Below are 24,986 nucleotides of genomic sequence, written 5' to 3'. Positions count from 1 at the left end.
AAAGAGCTTCCACATTCATTTGAGATGATAGTAGGTAATACCATGAGGTGGTTAAGAGCAAGGTCTTTGGAGTTAAGCAAGCTTGGGTTAGGCTACCAGCAATCAGCTTGAGGACTGAACAAGTTAAGGCTTCTGAACCTAAACTTTCTCATTGGTAGCATGAAAGTGATAATATCCATCTCACAGGATTATTATGTAATGATAAAAAGAGGTAACTTACTATCTCATATAGCCATATCAAAGTGAATATGTAAGCTATATAAGAGGCACAATTGAACCTTTGATGTGATATTATTATGAAGTAACTGATGTCTGTAAGGAACAGCACTGTACTAAGTGACCGGTGAATAAGGTGAGAAAGGACTTAGCTTAAACTATAAGTTCAAGCCATGTGGTAGTCTAGACTAGGAGTTATTAAGGATGATAAAATAAATATTTTAGGCTTGTGGGCCACACAGTCTCTGGGACAAGGAATCAACTGCTATTGTAACAAGAAAGTAGCCATAGACAATATGTAAATGAACAGATGTGGCTGTGTTCCAATAAAATTTTATTTACAAAAACTGGCAGCTGGTCCAGAGGCCATAGTTTACCAACCACAGAAAACTAGAGTGGCCACAGGTTTACGTAGAGCCCAGAATCTCTGGTGATCTTTACAAGCTTTTGGTTAGTTGTCAGATACTTGAAAACATGAGGAATGGAAAAACTGAGCACATTTTCAATACGCTTGGCCTGTCTAGAATGAACATGTTTCTACATGAAAGAAAATATCTAAAATGCACGCTGTTCTAGAACAGGTTCTTTAGAGTAAATAATGGTAGAACGAGGAAAAAAGAAATTCACAGTGGTCGTATGAGAGAAATCATGTGTTGTGTAGTATCATTGCATTGCAACAGGATCAGGGAGACACGACTTCAGCTATTAAATATAATGCAAAATAAACAAAACGTTAAGACCTCATAGCTTCAAATTGCATTTGATGTTAATATAGCTATAACAGCATTCTTTTGAACAGTGTTTGTCTGATATGTTTTTATATTTTTAAAATTTCAATCTATTTTATATGTCTAGGTTTAGATGTGACTCTTGTAAACAGCATATCTTCTCTAGTTAAACAATCTTTGTTTTTAAGTGGAACATTTGGTGCTTTGACATTTAAAGAAATTTCCAATAAATTTGGCTTTAAATCTATCATCTTCTTGTATGCTTTCTACTTTCCTCACTGGTTCTATGTTATATTTTTAAAATAAAACCTCTTTATGCTAACTTTTGAATTGCTTCATTTATTATCATCCCATTTCTCCCTATTTACTTCTGAATGCCATACTTCCATTTTCTATTCTTTTAATGGTTATCTCAGAAATTACAAGATGTAGCTTGGCTCATAGAAAATTTAATATTAATACTCTTGGACAATAAGAGGAACTTAAAATCCTTTAACTCTATTTACTTGCCTCCTAATTTATTTGCTATTTTATAATTGTATTTTAATTCTTTTTACATAGTTTTAAACCCCCCAAAATATTATTATTTTGTTGAACTAATATTCATTTATATTAGTCACTTTTCTTCTGTGTTCCGATTCCTTCCTGGTTGGGAGGTTCCTTATAGAACCATGTACCTGTGTCTAAACAACAGCTCCTGAAAGTTTCTTTACTACAATTCTGAAATTGTAAAAATTCAGTTTTTAGTTGTCTGAAAATGTCTTTATTTCATATTCATTCTTGAGGGATATTCATGTTGGTATATAATTTTAAACAGGCAGTTATTTTCTTTTAGTACATTTAAAGCATTATTCTAATGTCTCCTGACTTCCACTGTTCTGTGGAGAGGTCATCTTCAAGTCTAATTGTTGCTCATTTGAAAGGAATCTGTATTTTTCCTTTGGCTGGCTACTTTTATAATTTTATGTTAGAATGCTAGATGTTTACAATTATTTCATGTTATAATTCTTCAATTTGATTATGGTGTGATTGGGTTTAGATTTCTTATCTTGCTGTGGATAGGTATCTTCCATCAGTTTTAGAAAAATCTCAGTCATTTTCAGTTCTAATGATGCTTTTCCTGGATGGTCTGTATTCTCTCCTTTTCGGAGTCCAATTAAATGCTTGTTGAACCATCTTACTGTAAATCTCCTAATATTTGATTCATCCATCTCTGTTGAATTATGGGTAATTTTTTAGATATATTCCAACTTACATTTCTTCTAATGCATGAATAATAATAATAATAATATTATTATTATTATTATTTTGAAATAGAGTCTCGCTCTGTCACCAGGCTGGAGTGCAGTAACGCGATCTTAGCTCACTGCAACCTCTGACTCCTGGGTCTAAACATTCTCCTGCATCAGCCTCCCAAGTAGCTGGGACTACAGGCGTGTGCCACCACACCCAGCTAACTTTTGTATTTTTAGTAGAGATGGGGTTTCACCATGTTGGCCAGGATAGTCTTGATCTCTTGAGCTTGTGATTCACCAGCCTCAGCCTCCCAAAGTGCTGGGATTACAGGTGTGAGCCACTGCGCCCAGCCACGAATTATTTTTTTGGCTGTGTATAACCTGATGGTCAATGTCCTGCAGAGTGCTTTATTTCTAAATAATTTTTTTGTCTTTTTTTGTAAGAACTTGCAACTTTTTTCCTCCAGATTTGCCTAGTGTTTCCTAGAAAGCACCTGTGGATTACTCAGGGCTGTGGTTCATACTGTATTTATTTAAATATCATTTAAACATTTCATACATAGCTACTTATATTCTTTAGATGATTTTATTATTTGTTTGTTTTTGTTGTGTTGTATCTGCTGTCATTCATGATGGTTTCCTTCCTGATGTGCTTGATTGATTTTTAATTTTGAAATCAAATTTTCCTGATAATAATCTTGGGAATACTGCCGGACTAAACTGGGGATGCCTTCTTCCAAGGAGTACTTGCGTCTGTTTCATGAGGGAGCCAAGGGAGACAATTCCTAAAGTTCAAGAGGCTGAATTAATGCAGGAGTTTCTGTTTCAGATCCCTAGCCTTGCTGCTGACCAAGGATTGGGACCAAAATGATGATACAAACTATTCCTCTAGATGTGTTTTCTTAGGGCTGCTGTGGCCCTTCTGTGTGCTTATCATGGGGAAGGGGGTTGCCTCTGGTTCAACTCCCGTTTTTTGGTGAAGTAAAATCTTTAGACATTTCATATGCTTTTTGTGAAACCAGCAATGCTGGCATGGATGAAACTGTTTCATCTAGGACCTAGCAGTTTAGCAGCAAGACGGTCACTGCAGTATCTGCCTGCCACACTGCAGGAAGCAGAAGTCTATGTTGAAAGTTAACACATATCGCAACCATCAAAAATAGATGACACTGTTTATAATTCTCACATTTGGTAGATTAGCTTGGTTTATTTATTTATTTAAATAATTTTCCTGACTTGTTTTTTTCTTTTCTTTTGAGACAGAGTCTCACTCTGACACCCAGGCTGCAGTGTAGTGGTGCGATCTCAACTCACTGCAGCCTCGACCACTGGGGCTCAACGATCCTGCAACCTCAGCCTCCTGGGTAGCCGGGACTATAAGTGCGTGCCACCACACCCAATTAATTTTTGTAATTTTTGTTGAGATGGGGTTTCACTGTGTTGGCCAGGCTGGTCTCGAACTACTGGGCTCAAGTGATCTGCCTGCCTTGACCTCCCAAAGTACTGAGACTACAGGTGTGAGCCACTGCACCTAACCTTGTTTTTTTAAAAAAAGCACACAACAAAAAAAGTTTCAGATTGACATTTTCAAGTATTTAATGTGGTGTTTTCTAGTCTAAAATCACAATATATGAAAAGTAAAATAAAATTTTGGATATAATCACTCTAATAATAATGTTTTCTCTTAACATTTTTTTTTTAGAAATACTGGGAGAGTTGAGTGTGGTGGCTCACGCCAGTATTCCCAACACTTTGGGAGGCCAAGGCAGGAGGACCATTTGAGGCCAGGAGTTTTAGATCAGATTGGGCAACACAGTGAGGGCCTGTCTCCACAAAAAAAAAAAAAAAAAAAAAAAATCAAAAATTAGCCAGGCGTGGTGGTGCACACCTGTAGTTTCAGTTCCACGGGAGCCTGAGGCAGGAGGACTGCTTGAGTCCAGGAGTTCTAGGTTGCAGTAAGCCATGATTACACACAGCCTGAGTGACAGAGTGACACCTTGTCTCCAAAAAAAAATAAGAAGAAGAAGAAAGAAAAGAAAAAATAAAGTGTACTGGGAGATATAAAGATTGGTTAGATAAGAATTTTGATTAAACGATTAAGAATAGTACAAGATAAATTTCCAATATTATCATTTTTAAGCTCGGTATTACCTGTGTGACAATATCCTTCCTGTCTAAACAGTGGTCTCTCACTGTTCTCTCACTCGTCTCTCACTACATTAAACACTATGTAAGAATTATTTAAATAAGAACTATTTAAAGCAGTTTAATCACTAAAGCAGCTGATGTGGTTCAGTTGAGTGGTGTGTGTTATAAATCTCTGATATCTAATAACTGCCACATATTCTAACTTACATATATATAGTTACAGGTTACCATAGTGTCACTCTTTAAAAGGTATATATAACTAATTATATAATTGATAAGATGTTCAAAAATAGAAATTGAAATATTCCTCCCAACTGCCTTTAACAATGTGTATCCTTTAGGGAAACAAATCCGTGGTATAGGAAAACCATTCACTAGGAAATGATCTATTTAAACACTCAGTGTTTAAGGTTATATAGAAAGGTTAGTGGCAGAACCAGAATTAGACTTTGGATTACTAGTGAATCTATCTATGCATTAACTACTCTCCCAACTTCTCCAATCTCAAATGTGCTACTATATACTACTGCGATTAACTCCAGAGGTGACACTGTTTACTCCAATTTTTAGCTCTTGTCCATTTCCTGTCATTTATTTTACAACTCTGTATTTTTATTTTTAGTGTCTGTTATAATTTACTTAAGCCTTTTACAATTTAAAATATTTGTCTTGAACGATTTCTTAGTGCATTAATTTAGACTGTGGAGACTTTATCTTTTCTTTGTAACTTTTAAGTTGAATGAACCCTAGCTCAAAAGATACTAAAATCTTAAATATGTTGCTAATTAGATGTCCATTACTTTACTTATATACTTAAATACTGAGACTTCTTGACTCCACCTCTGAAAGCCACTCTTACTGAGATGTAAAAACCACTGACTATTTCACTGGTTTCACTAGTAGTCTCTTCATCCTTTAATGAGATTTACCACTTTTAATGTCTAGAACAGAGACTAATAACATAGCATTTAATGGTCTTCAGAAAATATCTGTTAAATTACTGAATTTTCATCTACCAAACCAACTGTTCTTGAGGTCATTTTCTCAGGAAATAAAAACAAATTATGCACAAGAAAACACTGAAAACATCAGATGGAATGTGGGTTCCTCAAAAAAGTCCACTCTCCTTTTTCATGGCATGATACACTCCTTTCACTAAGCTCTCTGGTACTACCTAAGAACATGAGCACACAGAGAAAATTAAATTCTTATTTAAACTCAAGAAGCAAACATTTCTCAAAACGACAATATTTCCCGCCTTTATACTTGAGTTGTAAACATTTCTCTACATGTCAGTGCCCTTTTATTTAGTTAGAATTTTAGCAAGCAGTATTTTGTTTATTTGTTCAGGATCGTTATGTTTTTTCACTACATCTATAGTACACTTCATCACCTGAACACATGCTGAACCAAACTTGTCTTGCCAGCAAAAAATTTTGAAATTATGCAATCTGCAATTCAGTCCACGACAAGCACTTGGGTAGAATTTCTTCTGTACCATTTCAACATCAATTAAAGAACTGCCTGCATAGAAATATTGCCAAATGAAAAGTTAGTGAAGCAGGTTTAATCAAGTGAACTTGTCTATCATTTTAGCTAAGGACTTGTCGGATAGTCAAATAAGCACCAGAATAATTGTCTATCAAATTAACCTTAAGATTATTCTAAAATTTTATGAAAGTATTAAAAGGAAAATCAGTATGATTATATTATCTTTAATTAATACAAATACATTTTTCATTCATCAAAAAGTTTTTTAAGTGCATAGGCTATAAAAAAAAGTATAAAAGAATATGAAAATGACTATTGAAAAAACAGCCATGAAAACTGAAAAAAAAAAAACTTTTAAAGAAAACATTTTCATCAATTTTGTTTTACAAGGAAACTTTTTAAATTGGAGAGAAATTAGCAATTTTTTTGGCATGTACACATTAATTCATATCTAGCAAACAATTATAACTGCAGAAACACATAAACATTTATAATCAAGGCTATATGGAAGATTTTTTTTTACTGAAACAGTTCACGATTAAAGTACTAAAAGTATATAAATAAAAGAAATACTAATTTATAAATCTCTCATTTGTGAAACAGTTTTATTCAGGTGTCCATGTCCAAGCCGGCAAATATCTTATTCATTTATTATAAAAATCAACAAGAAATTATCAAACTTATCTAATTTAAAAGAAACTTTTAAAAAAGACCAAATCACATTTTAATGTAAAATAAACCAAGCAAGATTTCGCAAATACGCTAAAGTTTTCTTAAATACTTTAAGTTGACATATAGGCATTAAAATGAGTAAACTTAAGTTTTTAAGAGATGACAATTAAAATAGTTTTTAACCACAGGAAGAGGCCTTGCTAAACCTGACTTCATTTACGTTAATCACATATGCAGTAATTTAAACAAAAATTCTGTATATGAATGTGGAAATTATTTGGGAGTAGTATCTAAGCATGTGAAAAGCGTAAGAAAAAAGAATCCCCTGTTTCCTTTTGGATGCTTCAGACAACAGCAGCACAGCCTAGGGCACACTGCTGCGGATTTTAACTGTTGTATGGGACTACTCAAAATGCTTTTGATCCATTTTATCTTGCAAGTTAGCAAAGAAATGTTGCAATAAGAAACACCAACAAAGATCTGAAAAAGTTAAGCTCTGGATTACCATATTGTGTTCTCCTGCCATTCAATGCCTCATACAAAGGCAGTGGTGTTCAAAGTAAGAAAAAAAAAAAGTGAGGAGAGAGAAAAAAGAGAAACTGGTTTCAGAAAGTGCAAAGCACAAAGTAAATAATATTCTTCTACATCCCTTCTTTTTCACAGATTGGATGTTAAAAGAGTTTCAGCAATTAGGCTTTTGTTAATTACCAGCTGTTGAAACAGATGTGTTGACTATCCTTATTAGTCAACAGCTGGGTAAGAAGAACAATTGATGCTCCCTAAAACCAACAGCCAGCTGCTCTGCAGTAATTATCTCCAGTTATTAATACAGGTGATAAAGACAAAAAGCTCCTATTCTTCTCTTTCTATAACTTTGACAGTTTCAGTAACTATACCTTTATCATTACAAAGCAATAGAGAATGCATTTATTAAAACAAGTAACGGTGATACATTAGAGTGGCATTAACTCTATGGTAGTTTCCATTATGCAATTTCTGGAGAAGGAATCAGACAAGTGCTACAAGTAGAAGCAGACATTCTGCAGGCTTTTATTTATCATATTTCAAATGTCACTGCCAACTTACTTCTCCAGCACTAACAATAATAGCTAAGCACTTAAGTTCTTTGAAAAAGAGAAGCATAACTAAAATCAGTTCTTTCTGATTTCCAGGTGTTTTCACTGATCATGTTTTATATTCAGTTCACTGAAGTAATATATTTCCTCTTGGTATGACTAAATATCAGTGACTTGTTCCCTAGCTTATATTTCCTAGGTGACTGATAGAAGCAATTTTACCAAACCCAAAAAGAATTTATTTCATTGCAGTAAACATTTCATGTATACAAAGAAATCAGCAAAACAAGCAAGCAAACAAAAAATAAAAACATTTTATTTTGTAGACACCGTTTTCTGAAATACAATATTCAAGTTTCTAATTATGAGGATGTTAAAAAAGAAATGCTATGTTGGACCACATTGATAAAGTACCATTAATTACATGTTTTAAAATTACTTTTATATTTCCTATTTTAAATATTCATCTTACATTTTTACTTCCAAGAAATGTAAAACAAAGATTTAGACAAGCCAGGCAAACCATCTCTGTCCTACAAAAGAGGTGTCTACAAGAATTTACAACCATATCTATTCACTAATTAGAGAACACTCAAAGACACTGCCTTTCTGAAAACAAGGATTAGAGCTGGATGAATGCACCCCTTTCACAAACCTTCCTCATGTCCCTGTTGGGTCATCACAAGCAGCTTGTTCTTCCAGCATTAAATAGAAAAGTCTACTGCTTATCAGTTTTTAACACCTCAGTTAGACATCACAACAATTAACAGGGACAGAAACTTTAAATAACATGTAAATAAATCATTTCACCAAGAAAGGTTGTAATAAAAAACAATGAACAGAACCAAACTTTCTAAAGTAATATTACGTAGGTTGCCACTGAAGTATTTTGGGTGTCTGATATAAAAAATATTAGCTAGAGGCCAGGCACAGTGGCTCATGCCTGTACTCCCAGCACTTTAGGAGGCCAAGGTGAGAGGATTGCTTGCAGCCAGGAGTTCAAAAACAGACTCTGAAAGACAGTGAGACACCATCTCTATTTGGAAAAAAAAAAAAAAGCTAGAAACCTGTCTTATTACATTCTATGTATTTATGGCTCGTAAAGTAGAAATTTCAACATTTATATAATTACAAAACAAGAGAGATAAGCACATTACCAAAACCAAAAAAATTATCCATCTCTATAAAACCAACCTCCCATGAGAATTTGTAATATTTAAGATTCTGGAATTTACAGGGAATCCCTTGATATATAGAAGCTAACAAAATGTGTAAACAGAGTAACAACACATTAGCATTTATGTTTGAAAATCTCTATTAGGCCATATAATTATTCTGTGATTTTTCAATTTTAAGAAAAGAACTAACTTTTCAGCATGGTAGCAGTGACAGTAAATATCTTCCACCCTGATATTGGGTAGCCCTCCCTTCCCTTCCCACTAGGCAGGAATATTGGAAAAGTACACAAGCAATGTAACAGCTAATCGTGCTTCTCTCTCCTCTGTGGAAAGGAACAGGTTGTGGCTACTGCCTAACAATTCTACCCATCTTAAATAACCAGGCAGAGCAGCTATGGCTACTACTGAAGCAAGAGGCCTGCTGTCTCCTCATTAGATCCTAGGTGACCTAAACAGGGAAGGGAGAAGTGAAACCTGTTTCACGGTCACAGTTCCTAAGCTCATTGCTGTTTAAAAATAAGCCACGATATGTATATCTTCCTTCCTCTGGAAAAAATTAATGGCAATATATAATGAACATCTGATTACTACACACAATTCTTCTAAATGCTGCCTTTTTGAAATTTAAAAATACTTAGGCCACAATTCATCTAGAATTTAAAAATACTGGAACAAGACTCAAGCATTCCAGAACTGCTTTCAACAGGCTGCACCTAAGATATCTCATTTTCACACCAATTTCAATGCATTTCAATTTAAGAATTTCACTGGACGGCTTAATTACCTGGGATAAACACCTGCATTTTCTCATCCATAACACAGGTGCCCACTGTTCGGTACGCCTTTCCTATCTTGCTCATTGGCAGACTCCTAAATATCCTCACAGTTAAGTCTTTCACATCTTTTTCCTATTTCACTTTAGCTTCTGCATGTATCTATTATAGTACTGATCTAATTTTATATGCATTTTGGGGTATGTTTATCTCCCCAAAAGGTGGTAAATTTTTTCCTTTTTCTTTCTGTAGTTTCGGATGGTAGTATGTAAGCTTTCATTAAATGTTTTCAATAATAAATATAAATGCATACCTTAAAATCAGGAAGATGTCTTTAATAATTGTTCAGAAAGTACATTTTAATAAATCATGTGATATATAATCATATCACAGAAAGATATTAATTTAGCTTTACCCAGCATGCATATCCCTATGAATAAGAAAATTCTTTCTCTTAACTGAAATAATCATCTTTGCTTTACTGAATGTCATATTCAAGACATTAATTTCAGTTTTGCACCATCTCATAAGTGATATGCCCAATCAACAAAGGAAAAAATTTAAAGCAAAAATAAGATGTTTAAACCTCCTCTATCCATAACTCCTACTCCTATAGTGCATTTGGAATAATTTAAAACTAGTTCCATGCCATACTTTTTATTTTTCTTATTTTATGTAACGTATTTTGAGAACCCTTCCTTAACACACATCACAATTAAAGTTATCACTGCTTTAAAATTATCTATAAATTTTAAGATAGACTACCTTCCACTGATTCTTATACAATGTTTTATCCTCTTTGGATATCTGTTTTAATTTTCCTTTAGCTTCTTCTTTCCTTTATACTTCTTCAAGTAATTCCTACAGGAAGAAAAAAAGGGGTATATTCATAGTCTTATGACTATGAACATAAAGTCTTTGTTTTGCCCTCCTCTATAAATGATATTTTGGCTAGATATAGTATCCTCAAATTGCAGTCTTTTCCTCTAAGATTTATAAACATAGTTGCACTGTCTTGTTTTCCAATACTGCAAGTCAGGAATTCTATGCTGTTGTGATGCTCTTTCTTTTGTAAATAAACAGCTCTATACAATTTTATAACAAATGTTATAAAGGTATAACATTTTCTCTTCACCATTAGTGTATAGATATTTTGCCCAGACATGTCTATATATTTAGCATATGTATATAAATTTACATGAGCAAAGATGTAATTTATTTATTCTACTCAGACATTGTTATGGACTTTCATTTTGATAACTCAAGTTTTCCTTCAGCTCAACTGAGTTTTCTTTTATTATTTCTTTGAATGTGGTTTCTCTGACATTTACTTCTTTTGCTCCTGCACTTACTCCATTTTCCATAAATTATGTTTTGCTTCTGATCATTTCACTCCATTTCTTTGTGTTTTTTCTTAGTGTTTCTCCCTTTGCTGTTCCAAATCATTATTTATATTTTTGTCCCTGATCATTGATATTAAAATCACCTATTATATTTTTTAAACAATGGTCTTTTTTTTAATCACTCCTTCAAAATATCTTTGGTTCTCTATAAGAAGTCTTATTTTTGTCTTTTTTTTTTTGTTTTTTTTGTTTTTTTACATTTTCTTCTCCTTTAAATAAAAAAGACTCAATTGGAGCCAACTATGTGGTACACGTGGACCTTCTTCATGGACCAACCAAATTCCCTGAATTGCATATGGTCTCTCAAAGGCTATTCATACCAAATGGTATGGATTCCCTGAGCACATTTCAAAACTGGCATATTTAGAATAGTAGTGATGCAAACAAGTGAGTAGTAAGCAGTTTCTTCATTAGGTAGATTGGCAAGTTTCTGTAGGGCACAACCATTAACAGGACAAGGGGTTGTTTCTTTCCAAGATCTAAGAAAACCTGGAGTTAGGTAGTTGGAGTAAAAATAACCTTCATTCCAATGCTTCTTCTCTATTATTCATTCAAACGTTTAAAAGTTGTATTTATTTTGCTTCCATACAAGTGGAAAATAGTCCCCCTTTTGGATAACATTGACTCCATAGGGAATTTATATTGGTCCCACAGAGTGGACAACTAGGCTTTGTACTATCCTTATCAACAAGCTTCAGTCCCAGTATATTCAAACACCAACCATATATCTTACTTATGCTTTAAGTAAGGCATTTTCTAAACTTACTTGTTTAGAAAAATCAAATAAACTCAATTTCACTGTCTTTGTCAGTCACATTATTTCTCTAATTAGTCAGTCTTAAAAACTTGAAGTTATCTTAAAACATCTCCTTCATTTCCCATATCCAGTGAGCGAGTCAGTAAGTTTTGCTACTTATTTCAAAATGCCTCACATTCTTTCCTATCTCTTACTATTGCTGTTATTTAAGGCCCCCCAGCCCTGCAATCTTCTTTACTTCATTCATGAAATACTTTAATAGCCTCCAAGTCAGTCTTTCCTATCTTCTTATACCTGCCCTAATTAATGCCACTAAAACGTGAGATTACTGTCCTCTGACTCTCATATTATCAAGTCATACATAGTACTACTCCTCCAGGCAAAAATCTTCAGGGCTTGTCCAATTCCTCCTTCACCAACAATAATCTTTGCTTCACTTTCAAGAGCCCACTGTACAATATTAGAGTTTTCCAGTGGGTGATCAATCATTCTGGGAAACTTAAAAAGTCCCAGTCTTTGGCAATAGGTGACCACGTTTGGGGGAAAATGTACAAATCCATGTGGTGGTACAAAAAATAGAGCCAAAAACAACACTGGTGTTAGTGTCTAATGGACATGGCATAGATTATCTGCTTTCTGTAGTTGCTGTTTTTCCTGACCATTAATGTGAGCAAGCATAATTTATGACTGACAATAATGGATCATCCATTGTTGCATCACTCCTAGTGATGTGACTTAAGTGTACAACTTAAGTGCATGGTAAATATGAAAGTTAACAACCCTTCTTTGACTTTCTCTGTGGATTAACTATTGTGCTTTGTATCAAAAGAGTGCTAGTTTAATTTTTAACATTGTGAATATTATCACTATCCTTTCTAAGAGCTCAGATAATGAAAATGAGAATGACGACAACTCCAATGCCACCATGACTCAGATATCATAAAAAATGAAGACTAAATGGAAGAATGCATCACTGGCTTAGGGATATAAACAACAAAAACAGAATATACTGTACACTGTACAGAAAAGAATCTGGGATTCGACATATTGGAGAAGATGTGAAAGCACATATGAAGACGGAATCTCATAGGGCAAGTATTTTTAATCAGTCAGAGGTTTGTTTTATTTTTCCTCCCAAAATGGCACCAATACTAGCAGCTGCTGTGTTACTTTGAGTCACATGAAACACACATTATTGTATGGTTTCCATGACTGGTCTATGAAACTGAGTGAAGTTATTAATACACATATTCATTCAGAGGTTGCAACTAAATTGTCTTATGGACAAACAAAAACGAAAATTTTCATAAGAGATGCATTGGCCTCTTACAGTGTAGAGCTGATTCTGTCAGCACTTAATAGCAATAATGCTTTCTATAGTATATCAAGTGATGTGTCAAAATATGACAACAAATGTTCCCCTACTTATTAGGTACTCTTATTTCAAAAATGAAGTTTCACATCATCATCTTGATTTCCATGGTTTAAATAAAACCAAAGAAATCATAAAAAAGACTATTGATATATTGTCCAAATAAAAACTAGACTTTCCTCATTTATCTGCCTTTTCTGGGGTACATAACACATAGGTAAATTTTGGGAGTTTCCATTTAGTCTATAAACTTCTTATCAAAGAAAAATGAAAAGATTTTATCAGTTCAATGTCCTGCATACCTTGTACATAGCACTGCTAGAAGGGGTGTGATTTGCTTACCTGTGATATTGTGGTTTTCATATTATAAGCTTTTGGTCACTTTTAACTTTCCCAAAATATGCAAAACTGCTTAATGATTTTTCTTTATTCTATAGAAATTGAGGTGGTCTCCTTAGACATGTGTCTACAGTGGCTATCATTGTTGATGGCCAGAGAAGATACGAAAAGGCTGGCCTGAGAGGAGAGATCATTATAGCAGATGGGAGGCAGGACTACATTGCAGCTCCTACTCAGATGGACATAGCAGTATGTGGAGGCTCACATCATGAATTTTAGCTCCAGAACAACTGCAAGAGCAAACCAGGAATCCTAAGAGGACCCACAGACCCTCTGAAGGAAGTGGAGTGCTCCTGCAGGACTTGGGAGACACCCCAAATACTGTGAGTGCCCCACCTGCGGAAGTGGGAAAGGAGATAATCCTCTCGCAACCACCACCACCGCGATCGCCCCACTGGGGAAACTGAAGGTCTAGTTTGTGGGAGAAGTTTCCCACCTTACTTGGAGCTGAGTCAATTTTGAGAGCTGAACAAAATACAGGGGTAGAGGAAGCAGCAGAAGGGCCCTGGGAGCTTGCTGGGTCCCCAAGGAGGCCATTCCTGCCTGGCACCACAGGAATCCAATGAGAGGGCAGCCAGAGGCACAGGGGAAAACACCACAGGGAGAAGGAAATCTCCAGCTGAACTTTGTATCAATTTAAATGGGGCAAGAAGTCTCCCGGCCAGAACTCACAGGAGGGCATGAATCCAATGTGCAGACTCCACAGGTAGGGGAAGAACCAAGCTCTTCTCTTTAGCAGCTCAGAGGCAGGTAGCCTGGGGTAAGTTCTTAAGCCCAGCTCACCTACTGCCTGGAAACAGACTTAGGGTTGTTAGAGGGGCCATAGTGGGAGTGAGACCAGCCCTTTAGATTGCGTGGGAGCTGGGTGAGGCCAGTTGCTTTTGGCTTTCCCCACTTTCCTGACAACCTGCATGACTCAGCAGAGGCAGCCATAATGCTCCTACCTACACAACTCCATTGACCTGGGAACCTCGCCCTGATCCCCCACCCAAGGAGAGTCTGAGCTCAGACATACCTAGCCCTGTCCCCACCTGATGGCGCTTCCCTATCCACTCTGGTAGTTGGAGACAAAGGGCATACATATACTCTTGGGAACTTTAGGGCTCTGACCACTGCTGGTTCCTCTACATATTACCGCAGCTGATGCTTTCTGGAAAGTGCCACCTCCTGGCAGGAGGCCAACTAGCACAAAAACAGAACATTAAACCACCAAAGCTAAGAACCTTCATGGAGTCCATTTTACCCCTCCCCCCCCCCACCCCCTCCACTGGAACAGGTGCTGGTATCCACAGTGAGAGACCTATAGACAGTTCACATCACAGGACTCTGTGCACACAACCCCCAGTACCAGCCCAGAGCTGGGTAGCCTTGCTGGGTGGCAAGACCCAGTAAAGAGATAACAATCACTGCAGCTTGGCTCACAGGAAGCCACATCCATAGGAAAAGGGGGACAGTACTATATCAAGGGAACACCCCGTGGGATAAAAGAATCTGAACAACAGCCTTCAGCCATAGACCTTCCCTCTGACAGAGCTTACCCAAATGAGAAGGAACCAGAAAACCTACTCTGGTAATATGACAAAATAAGGCTCTTTAACACCCCCCCCCCCCAAAATCATACTAACTCACCAGCAATGGATCTAAACCAAGAAGAAATCCCTGATTTACCTGAAAAAGAATTTAGGAGGTTAGTTATTAAGCTAATCAGGGAGGCACCAGAGAAAGGTGAAACCCAATGAAAGGAAATCCAGAACACAATACAGGAAGTGAAGGGAGAAATATTCAAGGAAATAGCATAAAGAAAAAAACAATCACAACTTCAGGAAACAATGGACACACTTACAGAAGTGCAAACTGCTCTGGAAAGTCACGGCAACAGAATTGAACAAGTAGAAGAAAGGAATTCGAGGTTGAAGACAAGGTCTTTGAATTAACCCAATCCAATAAAGACTAAGAAAAAAAGAATAAGAAAATATGAACAAAGCCTCCAAGAAGGCTGGGATTATGTTAAACACCAAACCTAAGAATAACTAGTGTGCCTGAAAAAGAAGAGAAATCTAAAAGTTTGGAAAATATATTTGGGGGAATGATCGAGGAAAACTTCCCCAGCCCTGCTAGAGACCTAGACAGCCAAATACAAGAAGCACAAGGAACACCTGGGAAATTCATCACAGAAAGATCATCGCCTAGGCACATTGTCATCAGGTTATCTAAAGTTAACATGAAAGAAAGAATCTTAAGAGCTATGAGACAAAAGGACCAGGTAACCTATTAAAAAAAAGCCTATCAGATTAACAGCAGATTTCTCAGCTGAAACCCTACAAGCTAGAAGGGATTGGGACCCTATCTTAAGCCTCCTCAAACAAAACAATTATCAGCCAAGAATTTTGTATCCAGCGAAGCTACATCATATATGAAGGAAATATACAGTCTTTTTCAGATAAACAAACGCTCAGAGAATTCGCCACTACCAAGTCACTACTACAAGAACTGCTGAAAGGAGCACTGAATCTTGAAACAAATCCTGGAAACACATCAAAACAGAACCTCATTAAAAAGCAAAAACAAAAAACAAAAAAACCAAGGTACCCAGGCAACAAATAGCATGATGAATGCAATAGTACCTCACATCTCAATACTAACAGTGAATATAAATGGCCTAAATGCTCCACTTAAAAGATACAGAACCACAGAATGAATAAGAACTCACCAACCAACTATCTGCTGCCTTCAGGAGACTCATCTAACACATAAGACTCACATAAACTTAAAGGGGTGGAAAAAGGCATTTCATGCAAATGAACACCAAAAGTGAGCAGGGGTAGCTATTCTTATATCAGACAAAACAAACTTTAAAGAAACAACAGTTAAACAACAAAGAGGGACATTATATAATGGTAAAAGGCCTTGTCCAACATGAAAATATCACAATCCTAAACATATATGCACCTAACACTGGAGATCCCAACATTATAAAACAATTACTAACAGACCTAACAAACGAAATGGACAGCAAGACAATAATAATGGGGGACTTCAATACTCATCTGACAGCACTGGACAGGTCATCAAGACAGAATGTCAACAAAGAAACAACGGAATTAAAACATATCTTGGAACAAATGGACTGAACAGATATGTACAGAACATTTCATCCAACAACCACAGAATACACATTCTATTCAACAGTAAATGGAACTTTCTCCAAGATAGACCATATGATAGGTCATCAAATGAGCCTCAACAAGAAAATTGAAATTATATCAAGCCCTCTGTCAGACCACAGTGGAATAAAACTGGAAATCAACTCCAAAAGGAACCCTCAAAATCATGCAAATAAGCCATGTGCAGTGGCTCACGCCTGTAATCCCAGCACTTTGGGAGGCTGAGGCAGGTGGATCACAAGGTCAGTAGTTCAAGACCAGCCAATTCGAGACCAACCTGGCCAACACGATGAAACCCCTGTCTGCCAAAAATACAAAAATTAGTTGGGCGTGGTAGCATGCACCTGAAATCCCAGCTACTTGGGAGGCTGAGGCGGGAGAATTGCTTGAATCCAGGAGGTGGAGGGTGCAGTGAGCAGAGATCGTGCCACCGCACTCCAGCCTGGGCAACAGAGTGAGACTCCATCTCAGAAAAAAACAAACAAAAAACCCATGCAAATACATGGAAATTAAATAACCTCCTCCTGAATGAGCATTGAGTCAAAAACGAAATAAAGATAAAAACTAAAAGATTCCTTGAACTGGATGAAAATAATGACACAACCTATCAAAACCTCTGGGATACAGCAAAGGTGGTGCTAAGAGAAAAGTTCATAGCCCTAAATGCCTACATAAAAACACTGAAAGAGCACAAACTGACATTCTAAGGTCATACCTCAAGGAACTAGAGAAACAAGAACAAACCAAACCCAAACCCAGCAGAATAAAGGAAATAACCAAGATCAGAGCAGAACTAAATGAAATTGAAACAAAACAAAACAAAACAAAAAAATACAAAGGATAAGTGAAACAAAAAGCTGGTTCTTTGAAAAGTTAAAAAAAATTGATAGACAATTAGCAAGATTAACCAAGACAAGAAGAGAGAAAATCCGAATAACCTCATTAAGAAATGAAACAGGAGATATTACAACTGACACCACTGAAAGACAAAAGATCATTCAAGGCTACTATGAACACATTTATGCACATAAACTAGAAAACCTAGAAGAGATGGATAAATTCCTTGAAACATACAACCCTCCTAAAATCAGGAAGACCTAGATACCCTGAACAGACTAATAACAAGTGAGTTTGAAATGGTAATTTAAAAATTGCCAAAAATAAAAAGTCCAGGACCAGACGAATTCACAGCAGAATTCTACCAGACATTCAAAGAATTGGTACCAATCTTTTTGACACTATTCCACAAGACAGAGAAAGAGGGAAAGAGGGAGCCCTCCCTAATTCATTCTGTGAAGGCAGCATCACCGTAATACCAAAACCAGGAAAGAACATAACCAAAAAAGAAACTACAGACCAATATCCCTGATGAATATAGATGCTAAAATCCTTAACAAAATACTAGCTAACCGAATCCAACAACATATCAAAAAGATAATCCACCATGATCAAGTGGGTTTCATACCAGGGATGCAGGGATGGTTTAACATGTGCAAGTCAATAAATGTGATACACCACATAAACAGAATTAAAAACAAAAATCATATGATCATCTCAATAGATGCACAAAAAGCATTCAACAAAATCCAGCATCCCTTTATGATTAAAACTGTCAGTAAAACTGGCATACAGGGAACATACCTCTATTTAATCAAAGCCATCTATGACAAACCCATAGCCAGCATAATCCTGAATGGGGAAAAGTTGAAAGCATTCCCTCTGAGAACTGGAAAAAGACAAGGATGCCCATTTTCACCACTCTTCTTCAACATAGTACTGGAAGTCCTAGCCAGAGCAATCAGACAAGAGAAAGAAATTAAGGGCACACAAATCTGTAAAGAGGAAGTCAAACTGTCACTGTTTGCTGACAATATGATCGTTTACCTTGAAAACTCTAAAGGCTCCTCCAGAAAGCTCCTAGAATTGATAAAATAATTCAGCAAAGTTTCCAGACACAAGATTAATGTACACAAATTAGTAGCTCTTCTATAAACCAACAGTGACCACGCAGAGAATCAAATCAAGAACTCAACCCCTTTTACAATAGCTGCAAAAATAAATAAATAAATAAATAAAATACTTAGGAATATACCTAAGCAAGGAAGTGAAAGACCTGTACAAGGAAAACAAGAAAACACTGCTGAAAGAAATCATAGATGACACAAACAAATGAAACATATCCCATACTCATGGATGGGTAGAATCAATATTGTTGAAAATGACCATACTGCCAAAAACAATCTACAAATTCAATGCAATCCCTATCAAAATACCACCATCATTCTTCACAGAATTAGAAAAAGTAATTCTAAAATTCACATGGAACCAAAAAAGAGCACGCATAGCCAAAGCAAGACTAAGCAAAAAGAATGAATCTGGAAGCACTGCATTAACTGATTTCAAACTATACCATAAGGCTACAGTCACCAAAATAGCAAGGTACTAGTATAAAAACAGGCACATAGACCAATGGAACAGAATAGAGAACCCAGAAATAAACCCAAATATAGCCAACTGATCTTCAACAAAGCAAACAAAAATAAAGTGGGGAAAGGACACCCTTTTCCACAAATGATGCTGGGATCATTGGCTAGGCACATGTAGGTGAATGAAACTGGATTCTCATCTCTCACCTTATATAAAAATCAACTACATACGGATTAAGGATTTAAATCCAAGACCTGCAATTATAAAAATTCTGGAAGATAAGTTTAGAAAAACCCTTAAAGACACTGGCTTAGGCAAGGATTTCATCACCAAGAACCCAAAAGCAAATGCAATAAAAACAAAAATAAACAGTCGGGACTTAATTAAATTAAAGAGGCTTTGCATGGCAAAAGGAACAGTCAGCAGAGTAAACAGACAACCCACAGAGAGAGAGAAAATCTTCACAATCTATACATCTTAGAAAGGACTAATATCCAGAATCTACAATGAGCTCAAACAAATCAGTAAGAAAAAAAAAAAAACCCATCAAAAAGTGGGTTAAGGACATGAATAGACAATTCTCAAAAGAAGATATACATATGGCCAACAAACATGAAAAAAATGCTCAACATAACTAATGATCAAGGAAATGAAATTCAAAACCACAATGCGATACCACCTGACTCCTGCAAGAATAGCCGTAATCCAAAAATCAAAAGATGATGGCATGGATGCAGTGATCAGGGAACCCTTCTACACTGCTGGTAGGAATGTAAACTAGTACAGCCATTATGGAAAACACTCTTAAAACTCCTTAAAGAACTGTAGAGTTAATCCAGCATTCCCACTACTGGGTATCTACGCAGAGAAAAAGAAGTCATATGAAAAATTTACTTGTATACGCATGTTTATAGCAGTACAATACACAAAATCTTAAATTTTGTGAATTCAATTTTTGCAAAATCATGGAACTAACCCAAATGCCCATTAATCAATGAGCAGATAAAGAAACTGTGGAGATATATGTATATATGTATGATAGAACACAGTTATATATATATATGATGGAATACCACTCAGCCATAAAAAGGAATGAATTAACGGCATTTGCAGCAACCTGGATGAGATTGGAGACTATTATTCTAAGTGAAGTAACTCAGGAATGGAAAACCAAACATCATCATATGTTCTCACTGATAAGTGGAAGCTAAGCTATGAGGACATGAACGCATAATAAGAATGATACAAAGGACTTTGGGACTTGCAGGGAGAGGTGGAAGGGGGCGAGTGGTAAAAGACTACAAACAGGGTGCAGTGTATATTGCTCGGGTGATGGGTGCACCGAAATTTCACAAATCACCACTAAAGAACTTACTCATGTAACCAAATACCACTTGTATCCCAATAACCTATGGAAAAATTAAAATAAATAAATAAGTAAAAAAATAAAAAGTTGGCCTGCCATAAAATCATATTTTCAAAGGATAGGACAAAAAATATCCTCTTTAACTTAAAACACAATAAAGGTAAGTAATTCATATGCTTTTCTTTAAACCTGCTTGATGATCACTAAAAAGCACTACAAGGAACCTAGAAAAAGAAGAATGAACTACCCAAGTTTGATGTTATATGTATGTTGCAACAAAACAAAACCACACAAACACACACACACACACACACACACTTATTTTTTTGGAAAATAAGAATGTTTTATAACTCAAAAATATGTTACCAGAAAGGGCAGTGTATTAGTTTCCTAGGGCTACTGAAACAAAGAACCACAAATTGGGTGACTTAAAACCCACAGAAATACTCTCACATTTCTGGAGGCCAGAAGTTCAAAATCAAGGTGTCAGCACAGTTGCTTTCTTATGGAAGGTCTGAGAGGGAATCTTCTCTGCCTCTCTCCTGGGTTCTGGTAGTTACCATTAATCTTTCACATTTCTTGGCTTGTGGACACATTAATCTCTGCCTCATTACATGGCTTTTTTTCCTATGTCTTTTGTATCCGTGTCCAAATTTTCCTCTTCTTATAAGTACCCCAGTCATTGGATTAGATGGTACCCTAATCCAGTATAACCTTATTTTAACTCAGTTACATTTACAAAGATCCTATTTCCAAACAAAGTCACTTCACAGGTACAGGGATTAGGATTTGAACATATATTTTTGGGGGACACAACTCTAACCACTACAAGTAGCCAAACTGCACAAGACTTTAATTTCTTTAATAAACTATAACTTATTGATATCTATTTTTGATTTCTTAAGTTCAAATTACTTTTATGCCCAACTGATGCTGAAAAATCCTTCTACAGAGCTCAACATCTATTTACAATAAAAACTTTTAGCAAACTAGTCAGTGCCTAAAACTTTCTCACAGTGATAAAGGATATTTACAAAAAACCACCGCTAACAACATACGTAAGGTAAAATACTGAATACTTTTCCTCAAGATAGAGAACAAGGCAATGGTGTCTGTTCTCATTACTGTTATTTAATATAGCTAAATAACTTACAGTCAATGCAATAAGGAAGGAAAAGGAAATAAAAGGTATACATAATGGAAAGAAATACAAATGTCTCTATTTGTAGATGACATAATTACATTGAAAATCCCAAGGCATTTTTAAAAAACAACTGTAAAACTAATAAGTGAGTCCAACAAAGCTGTAGGATACTATTAATGTAAGAGTGGAAAGCAAAATGTTAAAATAATATTAATACCATTGTAATAGTGCTAAATATTAAATACTTAGGTATAAATGCAACAAATGTGCAAAATCCGTATGTTCAAAACTACAGAATGCTTATTAAATAAATCAAAGAAGACCTAAATAACTGGAGACACATACACTGTTCCTTGATCAGAAAACTCAATGGTAAAGATGTCATTTCTCCTATCAAAAGCCCAATTGGATTTTCTCTGTAGATACAGACAGGCTGAAAACAATTCTGAAAGGAAAAAAAAAAAAAATTGGAGTAACTGGAACATTTAGTCCACTTGGTTTAACAAATTACTCTTTTTTTCAGGATTATATTTATTATTTTAATATTTAGCTTCGACTATTTAAGTATATCTTATTATATCACTTTCCCCCTTCATTAGTTCCTAAATTCAAATTCTTATCCTTTTCATGGTTATCTTAGAGATTCTAACTTGTTTTCCTGCCTTCTAACAGTCTAATATAAACATATAACTTCTCCAGTAATGCTATAACCTTAGAACATTTTGAGTCCATTACCCAGTTCTAGGCTTAAGGGTTATTTTTCTCATGGACTTTAATTTATACATGGATTTGAAATGGCACAAGACATTATTATTAATTTTGAATAAGTGGCTGGGTACAGTGGCTCATGCCTGTAATCCCAGCACTTTGGGAGGCCGAGGCGGATGAATCACAAGGTCGAGAGAGAGAGATCAGCATGGTCAACATGCTGAAACCTCGTTTCTACTAGAAATACAAAAATTGGCTGGGCATGGTGCCATGTGCCTGTAGTCTCAGCTACTTGGGAGGCTGAGGCAGGAGAATGGCTTGAATCTGGAAGGTGGAGGTTGCAGTGAACTGAGATCATGCTGCTGCACTCCAGCACGGCAACAGAGCGAGACTCCATCTCAAAAAAAAAAAAAAAAAAACAAAAGATTTGGCTTCATTAGGTCAATATTTTAATATTTCCAAACACATTTATCCTTCTGGCTGCTCTGAATTCGTTCTTGCATTTCTTTGTTTGTGTTTGGTATCATTTTCCACTTGACTTAAGAACTCCCTTTACTATGTCTTTCAATTCCCATCTGCATGTGACTAATTCTCTTGGGGTTTGTCTGAACTACGTTTACATGTCACTATGTCACATTCTGTTTTGAAAGATATTTAAACTAGGTATAGAATTTTACACTGGCTTTCTTTCTTTCTTTCTTTCTTTTTCTTTTTCTTTTTTTTTTTTGGAGCTTTAACAACGTTATTCTAATCTCTTTTGGTTTCTGTTATTTATATTGAGAATTCAGAAGTCAGTAATGCTGTTCTTTGAACATTTTTTTTTCCTCAGTCTGCCTTTAAAATTTTTCTCCTTATCTCTGAGTTTATTACTTTAATTATGTTGTGTCCATGTGTCATTTTCTTTTATTTATCCTACTTGGTGTACTCAGAGCTTCAAGAATTTGTGGTTTGAAATTTCCATCAGTTTTTGGAGAAATCTTGGCTACTATCTTGTCAACTCCTGCTTGTCATGGTGTCTTTCTCATCTCCTTCAGAGACTCCAATTATACCTATATTGTACTGTTTTGAGTTTCACTGTCTCTTCAGCTATGTCTCCTCTCCCCTAACTCCTTTTTATCTTTGCTATAATTTAAAAATTTACTGTTGATTTGTTATCTAGTTTACTAATCCTGTTTTCTGCTAAGCCCACCTAATTTCGGATATTGTGTTCATTACTATTAGAATTTCTATTTGATTTCCATTTGATTGTTTTATAGAGATTACAGTTTTATAATGGAATGCTTAATATTTTCATCAATTTTGTCTCTGATTTCTCCTACCTTTTTGAATATTTTCATCATAGCTATTGTAAAGTCCCTGTCATCTAATGCCAATATTTGGATCAACTTTAAGTCAGTTTATATAATGTGTATTTCTCTTTGTTTTGAGCCTGTGGACTTATCTTCTTGTGTATCTAGAAATTTTCAATGGAATGCTTTCCATTGTATATAATATATAAGTGACATTCCAGATATGATTTAGTCTTGAGGTTTAACCTTCATCTCTGCCAGGTAGATAAAGTGGGGCTGATCATTGTAATTAAGTACTGTAGAGTATGGGGGTCAATTAGCATCTAGTTGGTTTTGTTTGTTTGTTTTTTGTTTTTTTCTCTTGAGATGGAGTTTTGCTCTTGTTGTCCAGGCTGGAGTGCAATGGTGCAAACTTCGCTCACTGCAACCTCCACTTCCTGGGTTCAAGCGATTCTCCTGCTTCAGCCTCCAGAGTACCTGGGATTACAGATGCCCACCACTATGCCTGGCTAATTTTTTGTATATATATACACAAAATATATATACTGACTCTCTCTCTCTATACACACACACACACACACACACACACACACATATATATATATATATATATATATTTTTTTTTTTGTAGTGGAGACAGGTTTCACCCTGCTGGCCAGCTGGTTCCAAAGTGACCTCAGGTGATCCACCCACCTTGGCCTCCCAAAGTATTGGGATTACAGGTGTCAGCCACCATGCCCAACCTCTAGTTCTTATGAAACAGCTGCAAAGTCCATCCTGCTTTTCAGACTTTTTGTTTGTTTTTAATCTCCAAACCTGTGCAGTCACAGATATCCAGAAGGCACTACTGGATGTGTGCTTAATGCTCCCTCCCCTCAACATCAACCAAAAATCTTTTTTTTTTTTAATACCTGACAATGGCTCTCCATAAGTATAAAGCTAGAATTTTTAGATTTCTGCCTGCAGATAATCAACACATGCCTATGAGATAAAAGTGGCTGCAAAAATAATCTCTCCTTTCAGGTTCTTCACTTCAACTGTTTTATTCTCTAGTCTTATTACTCCAATGAATAAAAGATTCTCAAGAATCCAAAATCAAGGCTCAGAAGACAGAACAATAAATATATAATACAAAAATTGACACAAAAAAGAGTAAAGAAAGTCTCAGATTACCAGGATGTCAGGAAATCCAGCTGGAAAACAAGAGATCTACTCTATATCAATCATGTGATTAGATGCAATATTCATGTACATATATAAATATTATCTACACATACATGTTAACTCTGAGATTATCTTTCTTCCTTCAAGAGTTGAAAAGATAAGAAATAGAAATGAACTCTGTTTTACTACATGCCAGCATACATTTTTTAGTCTTATAAAAAAGACATATTATTACAGTAAAAATCTGTTTTTGTTTTTACCACCCTTCATTCTCTT

General features: G+C 35.6%; 1 protein-coding gene across 8 annotated transcripts in view; it reads right to left on the bottom strand.

Moving 5' to 3' along the window:
• The window catches only part of MIPOL1 (mirror-image polydactyly 1), a 365,168-nt gene that overhangs the window by 146,846 nt on the left and 193,336 nt on the right, over positions 1-24,986 (bottom strand). The gene's annotated exons all lie outside the window — the stretch shown is intronic.

The sequence above is a fragment of the Chlorocebus sabaeus genome, chromosome 24 (assembly GCF_047675955.1).
Source record: "Chlorocebus sabaeus isolate Y175 chromosome 24, mChlSab1.0.hap1, whole genome shotgun sequence".
NCBI lineage: Eukaryota > Metazoa > Chordata > Mammalia > Primates > Cercopithecidae > Chlorocebus > Chlorocebus sabaeus.
Note: the sequence above shows the minus strand (reverse complement) of the source record. Positions and strands in the feature narration are given on the sequence as shown.